The sequence below is a fragment of the Ursus americanus genome, chromosome 7 (assembly GCF_024610735.1).
Source record: "Ursus americanus isolate L20-20 chromosome 7, mUrsAme1.1.p, whole genome shotgun sequence".
NCBI lineage: Eukaryota > Metazoa > Chordata > Mammalia > Carnivora > Ursidae > Ursus > Ursus americanus.
Genome location: NC_142133.1, coordinates 34,989,724 through 35,006,084, shown reverse-complemented (window position 1 = coordinate 35,006,084; position 16,361 = coordinate 34,989,724). Strand labels below are relative to the sequence as shown.

At 46.3% G+C, this 16,361-nt stretch overlaps 1 protein-coding gene and 1 long non-coding RNA gene across 2 annotated transcripts in view; one reads left to right on the top strand and one right to left on the bottom strand.

Moving 5' to 3' along the window:
* LOC123786017 (uncharacterized) overlaps positions 1 to 10,046 on the top strand; it is a 65,090-nt gene extending 55,044 nt beyond the window's left edge. Inside the window, exon 3 of the long non-coding RNA XR_006777856.2 lies at positions 943 to 10,046. This is a non-coding gene — a long non-coding RNA (uncharacterized LOC123786017). The remainder of the gene's footprint in view (positions 1 to 942) is intronic.
* The window catches only part of ANTXR1 (ANTXR cell adhesion molecule 1), a 213,269-nt gene that overhangs the window by 13,376 nt on the left and 183,532 nt on the right, over positions 1 to 16,361 (bottom strand). The window lies entirely within an intron of this gene.

The window sequence follows — 16,361 nt, the reverse complement described above, 5'->3', positions numbered from 1 at the left end:
AATGAAAAAAATTTAAGGCTATGATTTTTCCAAATCCTGTAAGTTTTTATTGTGGTGTTCCAATTGTCATTATTTTCTAAAATCCCATAATTGTAGTTTTGATTTCCTCTTAGACTCAACAGTAATTTATGAGTGTTTTAAAACTTCTAGGTGCTTTTTAAAAAATGTTTAATCCCTTATTAAGTTCCAGCCTTTTTCTTTCTCCCTTCCCCTCCCCTTCCCTTCCCTCCCCTCCCCTCTCCTCTCCTTTCCTCTCCTTTCTTTCTTTGTTTCGTGGCCTGTAAAAAATTATACCTTCTTTCTTTTTCAGGTTTTCTGTGTTGCCTAAGTTATAGTCAATTTTTACAAGTTTTAAAAATAATGTGAATTCTCAATTTGATGGCAGCACTGTTTGATAAATAGTTACTAGACATTTTTTATTAGATTAAAGCCCCTATATTGCTTGCTTGTTTGTTTGATCTGCTTGCTCTGCTTACGTCTAAGGGTGGTGTGGGTTTATTAACTATTCCCCCTCGATATTTTAAACAATTATATTTGCTCAAATTTTACTTTGCTGCTTAGTCACTGGGCCACTCACGAGCAGCAGGGAGTGGGTCTCCCTCAGAGCAGTCGAGGCAGAGAGAATTTCATTTGTTCTAAAAAATTCTCTCTTCCTGTTTGGTGGTAGCTTGTCTGGAAAAATGTCTGCCATTAATTCTTTCTCTCCAGTGTGCGGGGGCCACGCCCCCGGGGAGGAGGAGTCTATTTTTCCGCTCCCTCGGACGCTGGGCTGGCTTGTAACAGTTTTGAATAATGGAATCTGGTGGAAGTGATGTCGTGCTAGCTTTGAGCCTGACATTAAAACGCCTGGAATTTTCTGCTTCCTGGTTTGGGTGCCCTGAGCCTTCAGGTAAGAAGTCCAGGCTACTCCATGGTCCTCTGCCCTACTCTCCCCTACTCCAGGTGGAGGACCGTGGTGGACAGACAAGTGAGGGAAGCAACCTTCTTGAGTGTCTAGCCCAATCAACCTTCTGATGACTCCAGCCCTAGCCACTCTCTGACGGCAACTTCATCAGAGATGCCAAGTGAGAATTATACAGCTGATCCTGGTCAACCCACAGAACTGTAAGAGAAAACAGCAAATTGTTGTTCGAAGCCACTGTGTTTTGGAGTGGTTTGTTACAGAGCAATACTGAAGCGAGCAACAACTCATCTCTTTGTCCAGAAGGGTCATTCCTGGTTTGTGGAGCTGAAAATGGTGGTTGTTGTAGGTTTCCCCTGTTTTTTTGACTCTTAACTTGGCACCCTTCCCAAAGTTGCTGGTAAAGATCCAAATCTGTGCTTACTGCCCGCTTGGCTAGAACTTCACATCACTAGAATCCGAGGGCCCCCTGGAGAAAGATGAGATCCCTGGATGAGACAGAGATATGACCCCAAAGGCAACCATCACACATTTTCCTCTCAGTTTCTTGATATCACCCTGCACTATTAATTATGAAATGTAGGCTGTTATGATGATGAGCAAAGGCCGGACTGGGAGAGGACTGGGAAGGACGTTGCCATAATGAGAAGACGTTGCCTATTTACACACTTGCAAGCCTCCTTGTGTGAGCTGGGCCTGAGACACCCTATCATATCACCTCGTCCCAGGCTGCCGGTGGGTAGCCTCCAGCCAGAAAGTCTGCCCGATTCTGCAGTCAAGTGAAACACATGTGTTCAAATTGCTGTTCTGATGTGACAGTCCCTTAAAGTTCGACAAGCCACTGCAGCCGACAAAGACAAATCCACACGGTTCCATAAGGAATTGTTTTACAAAGGAACCTTCACATTCTGATGCTTAAATACCCTCTTTTGAGTCTCATTATTATATACAAAACCATGGCATGGTCGTCTGCATCTGTCTAGTTCTGACAAATTAAAAAAAAAAAAAAGGCAAAATAGAATTGGAGAAAGGAGATCCAGGAAGGGTGATCAAGGGTCCAGAGTGCCGTTAGTGGGGACTGGCTCTAAAAATTCAGACCGTGTTTCAGGAAAGCAAGATGAAGACGTATGTGGAGATACCATGGAGAGCACACTTCAGAGGTGGAATTCGTTGAAAATATTTGTCGCCCCAAGAGGAAGTAGGTCTGAAAGGTCTGACCAAGTGTAACACACTCTATTGTTTCTTAACTTTGCTTTTTAAAAACCCAGCCGTAGGTACGGACCATTCCCTCTTCCTTGGTGGCACCGAGTCCACGGTGTGCACCGTGGGTCCTGCTAAGCCGTGCGGCAGGGACTTCTCCAAAGAACCTGGTTTTAATTGGCCTTTTGGTGAGTCTCAGCAGTAATGTTGCTTTAATGTCCTTTTCTAAGATTTAGGAAAAAAACACTGTGGCATGGTCCTGCTGAGTGAGTGGGAGTCTGACCCAGGATGAACTAATTTTACGCAGAAGCTTCTCTCCCAGTTAACAATCTTGAGAACATTTTCACGGCCCTGTCCATGCCCCCAGTTAAATGGTTCTCACTGTTTAGAAAGGTCATTAATATAATCATTATTTTATTTATGTTGAGGTATTTGCCTTAAAAAATTGGTGCCGGAAGATAAGCTGACAGAGCTCGCTTTGGCCAACAGCATTATTTAGCTTGGCTGTCAAAATGTGAAATTATGAAATTACTTATTCCTCTGTTGCACAGCTCCAACCTCATCCTGCTCCGTTTATGGAAGCCCATGCATGAAGGTTTGTTTTCTTCTTTTGTACAGTGTGAGGAATCCCACATTTAGAGTGAGCTCTTTTCCTCTGCCTGTAGCTGCCAAAGTGCTTTCCCCAGACTGGAGGGAATATTGATTTAAAAACAGAACAATTTTACTTTTAAGATGACAATATTGTGTCGGCGAATGGCATCCAAAATGGGTATGTGTTCCCTAGGTTCTCAGCACCTCACACATGTACCATTTTCCTATCCGCGGCCCTGTCTGAATGGCTAAGCTCCCGATCTGAGGGACTGGTGCTTGTGACGAAGCAAAGTTTCGTGCTAGTCACCCCTACCTTTCGCTGAGTGCTTCTACTGTGCCAGGCTGGGTACTAGTTCTTTTATAGACATCATCTCATTTTGCACTTTTAATAGCACGAGTGGTTAGTATTATTACCCTGATTCAAAAATGTACGGGCTTGGAACAGAAAGGAATTTGATGGAGTAGAGATTTGAATCCAGGGGCGCCTGGGTGGCACAGCGGTTAAGCGTCTGCCTTTGGCTCAGGGTGTGATCCCGGCGTTCTGGGATCGAGCCCCACATCAGGCTCCTCCGCTAGGAGCCTGCTTCTTCCTCTCCCACTCCCCCTGCTTGTGTTCCCTCTCTCGCTGGCTGTCTCTATCTCTGTCAAATAAATAAATAAAATCTTTAAAAAAAAAAAAAAAAAGAGATTTGAATCCAGGTCTGTTTGACTCTTGACTTTTTCTTTCTCTTTCTTTCCTCTTTCCTTCCTTCCGTCCTTGCTTCCTCACTCCCTCCTCCCTCCTTCCCTCTCTTTCTTCCTTTCTTTTAGATTTATTTATTTATTTGAGAGAGAGATATAGAGATAGTGTGAGAGAGAGAGCACTAGAGGGGGTGGGGAAAACGGAGGGAGAGGGAGAAACCCCGCTGAGCGGGGAGCCCGATGTGGGATTCAATCCCAGGACCCTGGGATCATGACCTGACTGAGCCACCCAGGCACCCCTCTCAACTCTTTCTTTTGAGCAACATGTGCTTTTAGACTGGAATGAATCTAGGGCAAAATACGTTAAGAGGTGTCGCTATTTTGTAGAGCTGGTCACCGGTAATATCGTACATTTGAGAATTTGCTTTGGGTCCCAGTACATCCCCGCCGCCCACATTCTCTTTTAGCTTTCCACGTCTCTACTAGTTCCTTCCTTGGAATTTCAGTGCTCTTCAGCTGCGCTTTCTGGAGAAGGGCCCCATTTCCCTAGTCTTCTTTCCAGTCAAAACTCACTTGTCCTGTGTGCCTCTCCTTTCAGTCCTTCTTGGTGCTTTCTGTGTGACTTATCTCTAATCTGATCCATGAGCTGGATCCACTAGAAGGTTTATTCCTTAATAGGGACTTTCTTTCCATGGACACAAATATACACTGTAACAGAGGTGGCTAGTTATCTTCCAGATCCATTTTCACATTCTTCCTTCAGTAGGAGAACCCCTGGTTTCACTGGGTACATGACCATCTAGCATTGACTACATTTCCCAACCTCCCTTGCATAAATCAGTTCAAGAGGTGGTGAGTACTGCTGAAAGGCCTGACCTAGGGTGGTGCGTGAATGTGCAGATGGGTGGCCTCCTTTGCATTGAGGTGTGGCTATGTGACCTATATTCTGACCGGTTGGATGTGAGCAAAAGCCATGTGTACAAATTCCAGGCTGTGCCTTAAGAGGAAGGGGCATACCCTCCCCTTTTCCTTTTTTGGACTCTGCAGATGAGAGCCACACTGTAGGGATGAAGAAACATGAGAAGAAGCCTAGGTGCCCGATAGCATGAAGCCACCATCCTGACCCAGGACAGCTTCTCCCCACAGGGTTACACGTGTGGGAAAAACAGTTCTATCCTGTTTAAACCTATATTATTTTTAGACTTTTCTAGATCAGCTGAACCTCTAACCTAAATTAGAGTACTCCGAAAAGGAACCTCCTGAAAACAGTGTGTAATTCTAAAGGAGTAGCCCCAATACTGGGCATTTGGGGGACTGTCCTGGTGATCTTCTGGGAGCAGGCTGGGCTTTGGCATGCCTCTTAAATTTTTACCATGTAGTTGGATACCTGCTCCAAATTGACATAGGCTGACCTCTACCCAGCTGGCTCGGAGGAGCCTTCCCAATTTTCCTGGGCTCATCTGCTCTTCAGGTAGGGGCTGGTATGGTCCTGCCAGAGTGCCTCTCAAATCAAAACCAAAGGAAGACAGTAGTCAAAACCCTGAAATATCAAGGCTGATGTTTGCGATCGGCCAGACACAGAAATGGAAAATTTATAGCACTGAAAATCTGGGTTTCATTTAGAAGTAAAAAGCATTAATTTTAAGTTATCCAACCTCAAAATTGGTTTCAGGCCTCCACTGGGACCCAATATTCTTCCTAATTATGAGACCATGTAGAGTTGGACCTGAAATGAGACCATGACCCAGTATCAAAATGCCTCCTTTCCATTTTGGAAACACGTCACAAATTCAGGCTGTGCTAAGGAAATATTTGCAATAATTCTCCCCAGGCTGGGCTGAGCCTATGTTCTGTAGGGTCTGAAAAAAATGGTTTGTTAGACTGATATTTAGTGAGAGGGTAGGAGAATGTTTAAGAGGAAAAACATAAACCTTGAATCCTTTAGAAAGAGGCAGGCTATCAAATATAGCAAAGCTTGTGGGGATCTCAGCACTTTAAATGTAAATAAAAGATGTTAATGACCAGTTAATCTTATTTGTTCAGTACAAGTGGACTCGGCAGAGACCTCCACTTGGAGAGACTGTGAGTGGCTCCCGCCGCTTCGCTTCAGTCTATTTGAATGCTCCCTTCTGGTTGCAAAGCCCTTACCAGGATAGCAAAAAGTCACCCCAGTTGTCTGTGTGGGCCTGGCTGTAGAATTCTTCTCAGTCTCCTCCCACGGGTTACATTGGTACTTCTGGCTTTTCTCACTTCTTGAACACTGTTTTGGCCCCTGGGCTCTACCATTCCTGCACATTGATGAGACCCTTGAAGCCAGCTCGAGCTTTGTCTCCCCTGGCTTCATGACCTACTCCGTGTCTTCCCCAGTCAACTGGCCGTTCCCAGGCCCGGCTCGACAGGGGCGGGGATGGGCTGGAGAAGGTGCTTACGTTTACCTGACAGGAGTAAGGCTGCCTTGGAAAGATGGACAAGCCAGGCTTTTGGTTATTGTGCCTTGTGCCCCCTCTTCTCTTACTTTCATTTAAATCTAACTCAGGAAGGCTATGCTGTAGAAATAAATCCATCTGCTGGTGTGGCAAGGGCGGTCTGGGAATGTAAGTTGCCACGTGGGTAGAAGCCATCTTCCTGCTCACCTGATTTGGCAGGATTGAGAGTTTAGGACTGGGAGGTTGTGTGGACGGCAGGAAACAGAGCCTTCGCCTCCTGACTCAGTAGGAGTATGGACATGAGGGTCTCCAAGATGTGGCCTCTATCACAACACTGAGGTCTTCACCCCTAAGGAGTGTGAGAAAGGCAAGTTTTCCAAGGGGTTCTGGTCTGGATTGGTAAAATAAAGGAATGAAGAAGCAGACCCTGCTTCCCAGGAACATGGGGCAACACTTGTCAAGTGCTGCGTTAAGCCCCGTGAATGTTATGATCCTATTTGTATCCTGTGAACAAACTTAAAAGCCCATCGAATGGGCACAGGGTGGGGGTTGTTGTAACTATAATAGCCACGATTTATCCAAGCCCTGCCTAAAACCTCGCCACAACCTTGTAGGTGTTACTATCCCCATTTCAAAGACAAAGAAATGGAGGCTCTTGAAGGCTAAGCCCAGGGCCACACGGATAGTGAATGGCGGAGACAGGATTCGACCTAGGTTGGTCTGACTCTGAGGCTTGCATGGTTTCCCCTCAATGCTTCTGCCTCTGCACTGTGACCCTTGGTATTTCACCAGCCTCTAGGTTACAGATTGTGTGTGTGTGTGTGTGTGTGTGTGTGTGTGTGTGTGTGTGGCTACCTGGAGGGGTGTTTCCCAGGTGGGTCCCTGGCATGCTCACAGAGATCAGCTCCGGAGTGAATTCAGGCAGAGAACCCAAATAAACCCTGTGAATCCAGACACTTCAGAGGAAAGAAAGGTGACCTCATGCTGAGTAAGAGCCATCTTTGTTCTGTCTCCAAAGACCCTGCAATGTGTGTGGGGGGGGTGCTAGTAGTTTGGCCTACTCCCCCTTCTGCTGCCATGCTTACCACCCCCTCCCAGTTCACTGAGGAAGAGGATTCTTGAGGCTGAGAGATGTGGCTGGGACTGAGGCAGAGGAATGCAGTGGTGAGGCCGTGTGGAGACACACCACAATTCTCCATGGCTTCTCTGCTTTTCTGCTTCTCTCTGAAGGGGTAAAATAAGGAATAAGCACAAAGCCCAACAGCAATTGCAATACTTCTTGTCCTCTTTTTGGCCATCATGATTTCTACCTGGTCCTTCCATGTTTTCCAGCATTCTTTCTTTGAGGGCCGGGACTTTGTCACATTATTTGATCTAAAAGAAGCTTCTGGGATAGCATCAGATAGTTGGTAGATGTTTGATAAATAAGCTGTCTGATGGCGTTACAAACCACATTGCAAAGTTGGAGAGGGAGCTGAGGCCTGCGTTGTTAGTTTCTCTCAACTCATTGTTTTTTCTCAGCTCATCTCTTTCTCCCAGCCTCTCCCTTTTGGTTTGCCCTTCTATGACTTGGATACCCCTGGAAGTGGGCTGAATAGAACTCCAAAACCTGTCTGCCTTGAGACATCCTCTTCCTACCCTCCACCCCAGACATGTCCAGTCTACCACCGGGTCTGCCGTTCTCAACATTAGGGGTCCTCTGTGGGCATCTCACGAGATCCCTCTTAAAATGCCAATATGTTACCTGGGTGGGGGGGGGAGATACCCCTTCAGTGCTGGCACCCAGCACAATGATCCATCCTTTTGAGGCCAAGGAAAGGGCACTCCAGGTCGTTAAGTCTGGGGGTGGTTGAGAAGGCGGCACAGTGGATGGGAATGGGGGGAGGCAAAGGGTGAACGTGTAGGGCAGAGCACTTGAAGAGGAGGTGGGAGCACGTGCGACAGGGGAGCACAGAAGGGCATGCTCCTCGTCTAGCTCAGCTGCGGGCATCACAGACAACGGAAGGAAGGGGCACCGAAGAGCTCTTCCTGCATCTTTTTGATCTAGAGCTCACCTTCCCAAATTTGTTCAAAGACCGGAGAGAGACTGGTTTAATCTCCAGGGAGATTTCTGTTCATAGGTCAGTCAATGGTATAATGTGGACTGGTCCCAGAGTTGTTAATATTTTAGGAATACTTTCACAAAAGGGATAAGCGTTGAACTCCTTTGCCCCTTGTGTCATTTTTCAGAGGAAAATGACACTTTCGAAGCTGTCAGATCTACATGTTTTGGGAAGGAAGAGTAGGATATGATCCAAGAGAGGCATTGCGTCTGACGATAGCTGTGCAGTATTGTGCCGGGACATCTGACGGTCCTTATGTTCTCATGAAGAGAGTGCCTAAGTTAATGGTGGGGCCCTGTAGGCACTTTCTAGAAGCATGGAATGCAAGTCCATTTTCTGAAACTTTGAAGTAGGGCGTTTACTGGCCTACATAGGCATCTTTTCCCTTGTCGTCCTCTTCCTCACCATCAAAGTGATTTCAGGTCATTCCCTCCTCCCTTCCAGCCTGCTGTTGTCCCGGCCGATACTAGAGTAGCTGTTGTCCCGGCCGATACTAGAGTAGCTGTTGTCCCGACCGATACTAGAGTAGCTGTTGTTCTGACCGATATTAGAGTAGCTCACTAGATAGGCTTCGGGGGAAAGGACAGTTTGTTCATTACTAGAGTCGTTTGTTCATTACTAGAGTTCATTGCTACTGTTACAGAGAATGACTATAATTTTGCAGTGGGACAGATGGGGACAATGACGGTTCTGTCACTCTGGAATTAACATCGGAAAACATCACTGTCCACTCAAGACCATTGAAAGAATACTGGACACTAGCTTTTTAAGCTCTCAATATTTTTCACTTTTAAGGGTTCAGATCTTGGGCCAGCATGCCAGAAAACATGACCTCATCATCCTCTGTCACTGGGTAAAGAAAAAAACAATGAACTAAATGAAGATTGAATTTCATGCCAAAGCTCTGAGTCCAAAAACCTTGGGGGACCACTAGACACACAGAGTGACAAGAAGTCCAGAGGGTGAGTTTTAATGATGGTGACATCGCAAATGAGTGTCCCAGGAGACCTGGGCCGTGAAAGTGAAGGTGATGCTGGATGCTGCATGTACTGGAAGCAGAGGTGACCACAGCAGAGACCCACGGTGTCCTGGTGTGACCAACCATTCACACCTCCTCAGTCTGATGTAATCAACTGGAACATTTTTCTACCCACCGGGGAGTCTAGCTCAGACCTCATAGATCCAGCTCTACGATCATCCTTTAATGCGCACATCTGCTTCTTTCTCTCTCTTTTCTTAAGTTATCACTTTTCGCACTAAATAAAAGCAATTAAGGGCACTAAAATTTTTATGGAAAAAAAGACAAAAGAAAACCCCAGGCTCACTATTCCAACAGCATGACTATTAATATTTGGGGGCTATATGTTTGTTTGTTTCCACATTTCACCGTTTTCACATTTCAGTGGATCCCCTAATTTTGGGTGATGCAACAGGAGCCAAGGATGATATTCATCTTCTTCCTCCTCTCCTTCTTCCCCTTCTTCCTCCTCTTTTTCTTCCCCTTCTTCCTCCTCCCCTTCTCTTCTTCCCCTCCTCCCCTCCCCCACCTCCCCCTCCTCCTTCTCCACCTCCCCCTCCTCATTCTTCTCCACCTTCTCCTTCACCTTCTCCTTCTAGATGGGAAACTGAGTCCAGGCAAAATTTAATTGACTCACTGACAATCTCTCCTGGATGAGCTGTCCTGGGATTAGAACTGAGACCCCACTGAATGCCTCTACTTTATTTTTAGGTCCCCTTTTTACTCTCACATTAAAGTTGAATTATGATATAGGAATAAAATGGGGCTTTATCTGGAGAATTTAAAAGAAATAATCTTTCATTTGGGTACACGGGCTAATAAAACCCCCAGACTCTACTATCTCCTCATGTGAGATTTTACTGTATCTTAGGTGCATGAAATTGTATGGATACTTTTGGAAAGGTATCTTAAGTAGGTTTCAGTGGGAAGTGACTATTTTGGGGGAAAGCGTCCACTGGCTTCTGGTCTTGTGTAATTGGGGACTCTCTTTATAGCTCTTAGTCAACAAGTAGCTGTTAAAAACATGTAGTGTCATTTAAGAGCTCCACACTGTGCCTTCCCAGGTGGTTCCACTTCTCAGTGTATAAATGAATAAATATTGTTTAAATCCTTTCTGTGGCATTCCATCCATCTTCTCTATTCCTTGAATGATGTTTTATTTAATAGATCTTCGTTTTGTTAGGACAGTTCATATAAGCTGTATTCCCAGGACATATCAAATAAATCACCCATTGTATTTGATGTAATGATCTCTTTAAGAGTCTCAAAACAACTTTGGTATAGGGGAGAGGAATCATTGGAGCGTAGGGACCTCCCAGGGTCCAATGCTCCATCTTTCAGTTTTCTGGTTAGCTAGGATTGGCCCCCTGCAGTCTCTGCTCAGAGAGAAGAGAATGGACCCTGTCTTTACCATCCATCCGAGGGGAGTCAACCGCTTGCTACGTAAATTCATTCTAAGCAGTACATTCAACAGAAGCTGAGGCATGTTGAAAAGTTGTTTTAAAGAAACAAAGAACAATATACACAGACTTGCTTTAAGAGCAATTATTATAATTTGTAAATTTTATATAATTCAAGGAGGCCTTTTCTGTCGTATATACAAACTGTAATTTTCCTAGTGTCTCAGACCTAGAGATTTCAGACCCATTGACTTGTTGCTCCCTCATCATATGGGAAGCACTGCCCTCCAAGTGTCTGTTTACCTACATGGAAGCATTACTTACTATTCCAGGCACCAATCGTAACACTTGGTAGATGAAGAAACCCAGTTTCGGGGAACCATACTACAATGAACTGCTTAATTTTGCCCCAGAAATTCAAAGTCCTGTGCGGCCTTGTCTACGGATCCCTCAGGAGCTCTTCCTGAGGAGAAGGCAGCGGGCATCAGCACTCCCTCACATGGCTGGAAAACCTGAGCCACGACGGGGAGGGTTAGGGCACAGGTCCAAGGTTTCTTTGCAGCCATGAGACTGTCTTGGCTCTCTTTGTGGACATTTCTGTTAAATAGCTTTGCCTTTTCGATAGGTGGGACCATCAACAACATGAATATTAACCAGAACAGACTTCAAGTTAGTTGGCCTCCCATTTCTTTGAATCATGGCTCTAATGCTGAAGATTTATTAAGATGCAAAAAGGTACCATGTAGAGTTTGGGACAGTTTCTCTCCATTAAATTTCCTCACAGAGTCCTACTTTGGTTTTCAATAGCTAAAAGTCTGTTCAAAAAATACACAGAAAGGATAGCTTTTGGACCAGCTTCTGCTGGTGGAGGCGGCTGTGGCCAAGTTCAACTCCTGCCTCAGATGGACACAGGGTCCACGAGCACTTTCTGCCACACGTACTGATGACTCCTGGAGTCAGGATGCTGAGGAGAACTGGACGATCTGGAACCAGAGGTTAAATTAAATAAGACTACTCCTTATTTAGTATTAAAAGCCAGGTCTCCCACTTAAGAAAATCGATACCGTGATGGAGGGGACTCCCAGCCCAGTCACAGTCTGGGTGAAGAAGATCTGGGCGTTTCGGACTGCCTGGTCAACACGAGGCTTCTGTGTGACTGACTGCCCAAGGAAAGCGAATGGATTCTCAGGCCACACTGGGAGGCCATCGTCCCTCCCTCCGGTGACCAGCCTGCTTGGTTTTGCTCTGAGGTGATGACGTCATACCTGCTGGGAAACTGGGGGCACCTCCATCAAAAAGGCAAGTTGGACAAACGGAGAAGATTCCCAGGACAGCCACGTGAACCTAAGCTTCGCCTGGGCTCCTTGTTAAAAACACAGATGCCAAAACCTGACCCTAGACCTACTGAATCAGAATCACTAAGAGAACCTGTCATCTCGTACACTCTGAAAGCAGTTATAATTGGAAAGTCTTGTGATACGTGAAGATCATGAACTGGTCAAGCATATAGCACAGAGCCTGGCTCATGGTAAAGGATCCAGTTATTAGCACTATAAAAAATGGTGAATGAATTAAAAAAACAAGATCGACTCTGCCAGGTAGTTAAGGGAGACTAACTGACACCTTAATTTTCCCCCGTGGTGTGTGGTTTGTGGTACATGGTGTGTGTGTGTGTGTGTTTTCTCCTGCTAGTGGACACTGGGATGGTAATGAGGCTCCAGACCTTCAAACAGATTAGTCTTTCTCCTTTTGGAGAATTTCTGGTAGGTAGTTGGAGGAGATGCCTACGCACACAGTTTTCTGATCACAGCAGGGACCTACAGCCCATTTTGCTTACACATGCTCTGACTACCCGTCAAATCTAGTAGTAGGACTACGGGAACCCTGATAAAGAATCTGGGGACTTCTCGGTAAGAGGCAGGCTCTGGGAAAAGTAGCCCATCCCTGGTGGATGAGGAAGTTGTGGTCTTCGGCCTTACTGGTTTAATTCTTTTAAGCATTAATTAAGTCCATGAAATAAAAACATAAACTTTGTACATTACAACCATTAGCAGAACTAAAAATGGGTTTCCTGATGTCAAAATAGGGCAGCTGTTAGGCCCCTGGCTTGTTATAATTGGACCTGGGCCTTTCAGACCAAGCTCTCTAGCCTTGGGAACCAGTTATGTCCCTTCTGCCCTGGGAGCCCCCTCCCCAGTTAGGAGGCGAGTCTGGGTGGGCCGGAGGCTGGTTTTTCTGCTAGCCTGTCATTCCTGCTGTAAGTCACAGCAGCCAACTGCAAAGCCAGGCTGGGCTTCCCTGTTGGTGCTGGGTTCCTGGCCGTTGTGGTTTTGTTCCTGTTGTGATTTCCGACTCCTGCTCAAAGTTGGTCACAGTCAAGGCCGGAATTACCACCCCTCCTAGTAGAGCTCCAGGCTCCCTTCCCAGCAGCTGCTGCTCCTAGCCTACCCAGGCCACCTTCATGCCGCCCCAGGAGGAGGGCTGCTTCTCCTGGGCTTTCTAAGCAGTTTAAATCTAGGACTATGGCACGTTGAATTGATTATTTTTTAGACTGACAAACACAATGAAATCTCCCTTATTGACTTATCCTTAGTATGAAAATATAAATGGATACCCAACCTTCTTTTTTTTTCCCAAAACTGAAAATAAAACTTAAAAATTCTCAGCTGCCACCTATTACTATTGCCTTTAATTCAACCACTTTTAAAATAAATGAGCTTTAGAAATTGACCCAGAACGTCTCAAATCCACTGCAGCTGAGTCCTGCCAACTTAATTGTAACCAGCAAAGGCAGGGAGTGATTCTTCCGCAAGTTTCCCAGGAGGGCTGGGAGCATGGACCCATAATAGCTTTTGCATCTTGGGTTGACATTCTTCTGAGGGGCCTACCACCCTGTTCCTCGGGTCTCCTTGGGAGTGCTCAAAGACATGGGATCCCTTGTACTGAGCTCTCCGGGGCTTTCGGAGCCGCCTGAAGAACTTGCCCCTGAGATAATCTGTGGGCCATTCTGAGAAGCAGCTCCAGGAACCAGCCTGGGGCCTGGTCTTCTGGGACTTCTGTGTGACCCCAACAGCAAATTCACAACCATGTAACTAAATTGGGACAGACATATATTCATCATTTGTTCTCTAGGAGACTCCAAGCTTTATAGAGAAGAGGGTCTTTCCCGTATACTTTCTAGTGCCTAGAAAAATACACACATTGTATGAACATGCCCCTCCCACACAGGCCATCCTTCTGGGCCCGATCCTTGCCTGGTCTCACCCCTGACCTGCGATAAGGTCATTTTCTTCTAGTGACAATAAGGATATGTGCCAACCACTGTGCTAAGCACTTCATGGAGGATATTGCTTTTAATCCTCCAACCTTCTCGCGAGCTCCTTTTGTGGGTTCAGGGAGGGCAAGTACCCACAACCGCACGTGCGTGCTAGAGCTGGATTTCAGAGCTAGCATGCTTCATTGTGAAGCCTGTTCGTAGGCTCTCAGCTGAGCGATCCTGAGCCCTGAATTGGTGTGGCTGATACAGAAACAATGACACTACCTTGAACTCTCCACACATTGTAGTCTTGTTACATGAAGAAGGACAAGGGAGCCATTTCTATGACCTGGACATTGGCCAGTGGCAGGGGTGGGAGGCCCTGAGGCCCTGAGCACTTTTGGTGGGAACTGCTGACTGATGAGAGGGACGTCAGGCCTTGGCAGGAAGCTAGAACAGATTATTAAACAGATGGTTTATAAGTTCCAAAGACAGGAAATGGTGGTCATCCCTGTGAGCAAAGGTTTGCAGAGAGTGAATCATGCCAAACCTCATTTTTTTTTTTTTTGCAAGTCCTACTCGATTCGTGGATGGGGGCTGACAGATGGGTTTATCTGCATTGCAGCAAATCGTTTCACACGATCCCTCACAACACGTATAGAGAAAGATGGACAGGTGTGGGCTGGGTGTTTAGTTGCCATTTAGATGGTTCAGAAAAGGTCGAACAAACACCACGCAGAGTGTTGACTAACGTAGCAATGACAATGGTCGTTTGTTCTGAGCGCCAAACACAGGGTCAAGGATATGGCAAGCACTTAGTAAATATTTGTTGGTCATATTAAACTCCTGGGGAGGTCTTTAGTGGCCCCATGAAAGGGCTCTTTCTTTGATTTAGCAAACATTTACAGAGTAGATGAGGAGTTTGGAAAGTGGAGGGAAGAAGAGGTCTGATTCTTGACAAAGGGAAGCAGAAGTTGGGTCTAGTACTCTCCTTTTTTCTTGGCCTCTGGAGCCCAGCCTTGCAGACATGATAATGATCCAGGGCAAGCACAGGTCTCACACCATGTTAGGACACACTGTGTTTTGTGAGCACTGAGGAATTGTGAGGGGGAGCTAGCAAGACTACTGTGGGAAAACTGCGTGTGTGTGTTTGGTTTCCTGCCCACTGCCCATCTAGAATCAGATGTCTCCCTTATCTGTTTTTCATATTTGGGCTTCTGGTAAGATTTCATTTAAAGAAGGAGTTCTCTTTTTGGTTTAAAAGTGTCTGAAAACTGCAGACTCTGATGATATCTAGGATTCTTGTTAGCTCTAAAAATTTAGTGGTTCTTAAAAATGGTACCGGAGGAGGGAGTGTTAAAGGCAGTCCCCCAAAAAACATCGGCTTAATTTCCCATTTGCCTTTCCCCTCCTGGTCCTCAGTCTTCCTGGCAAATCTCTACAAGTGTCCCCACCTCGAGGCTGGCCTCTCCTCTCTCAGGAGTTCTCCCCCTGTGCCCCCCAGCACCCTCTCAGGTCCCCAACAACTAGGTTCCTGGAAGTTCCTTGTAGCGTATTGCCTTCTTAAGTGTAGATGACCAATGGCTTCCGTTCAGCCCACGTGTTGTTAAAGAGGACTCGAACGGCAGACAGGATCTCTGATTGATAGAGTTTGAAGCCATGCGGCCACGTGAAGAATTTGAGGAAAGGAGGGAGAGATGCTTTGGGCCAGTGGAGCCTGCATGAAGCTTGCTTGGAGAAATATGGGCTTTCACCAGGTTCATTAGTTCATTCAAGACTATTTTTTAAATCAGCTACTATTGGCTGACGCTCTACTAGACACTGGGGGTAAATACTGAGTAAAAATAATTGCAGTCCCTATGCTCATAAAACTTAACAGTCTGGGGGGAGGTGGCCAACTTTGCTTAAAAATTAATTTATTAATTCAACAATTATTCATTAAGTGCCTATATATATAGCAGCGAATCAACCAGATGAAGTTCATGCCCCCGTGGGACTTATATTTAAACGAGTACATAATTAAAATCTGACATAAGTGTCTAATGCATGTTAAAATGGAAGCTTTGACTAGGCTCCAAGGTGCAAGCGATTCTGACAAGGTACCTAATCACCCAAAGCAGATTTCCAAGGCAACGTCTGTAAAGGGGCCCCATGAGGCTTGGACCCCCTCAGCCAGAGGGAAGATATTAAAAGGGGTCAGGCTGGGGAGGATTGGTAGGGGTATTTCTTGGAGAGAGCTGCTGCTGTGCTGGGAGTCCCCAGTGGCCCTCCCACCAGGTAGAGGGGCACGGGGAGGGCAGGCATCCATGGCTTTCCCCTCAAGCGTGGTGAGGTGAATGAGGCTGAACCCAGAGAACACAGAGCTCTCATGTCTGAGGAAGTGGGACCAGCCTGTGGCAAGGGGGTAGAGACTGCTGTGATAGGGTTGGCCTGGCCACGTGTGGTGTGTGTCTCCCGTAGAGCAGCGGTGGTCGTGTGGAAGGAGGTCTAATGTGGGGTCCTCTTGGGTCCTGTGCAAGGCCATCGAGTGGGATAGAGGCACTTGAGCAGCAAGAAGATGGAGGTGACTGCCAGATCCAGAGGTAGGGGAAGCAGGCACAAGCAAACACTGGGAATAAAGAGACTTCTGCCCATGGCAAGGAAACTGCAGGACAGAGGATCCAGAAGGAAGCTCTAGAGAATACCCCATGGAAGAAACAAGTCACCATGAAGCCCATGCTGGGCCCAGAGAGTGCAAAGCCAGCTTAATGGTCCCAGTTCAAGGTGGAGCTATTTTTCCCCTACCT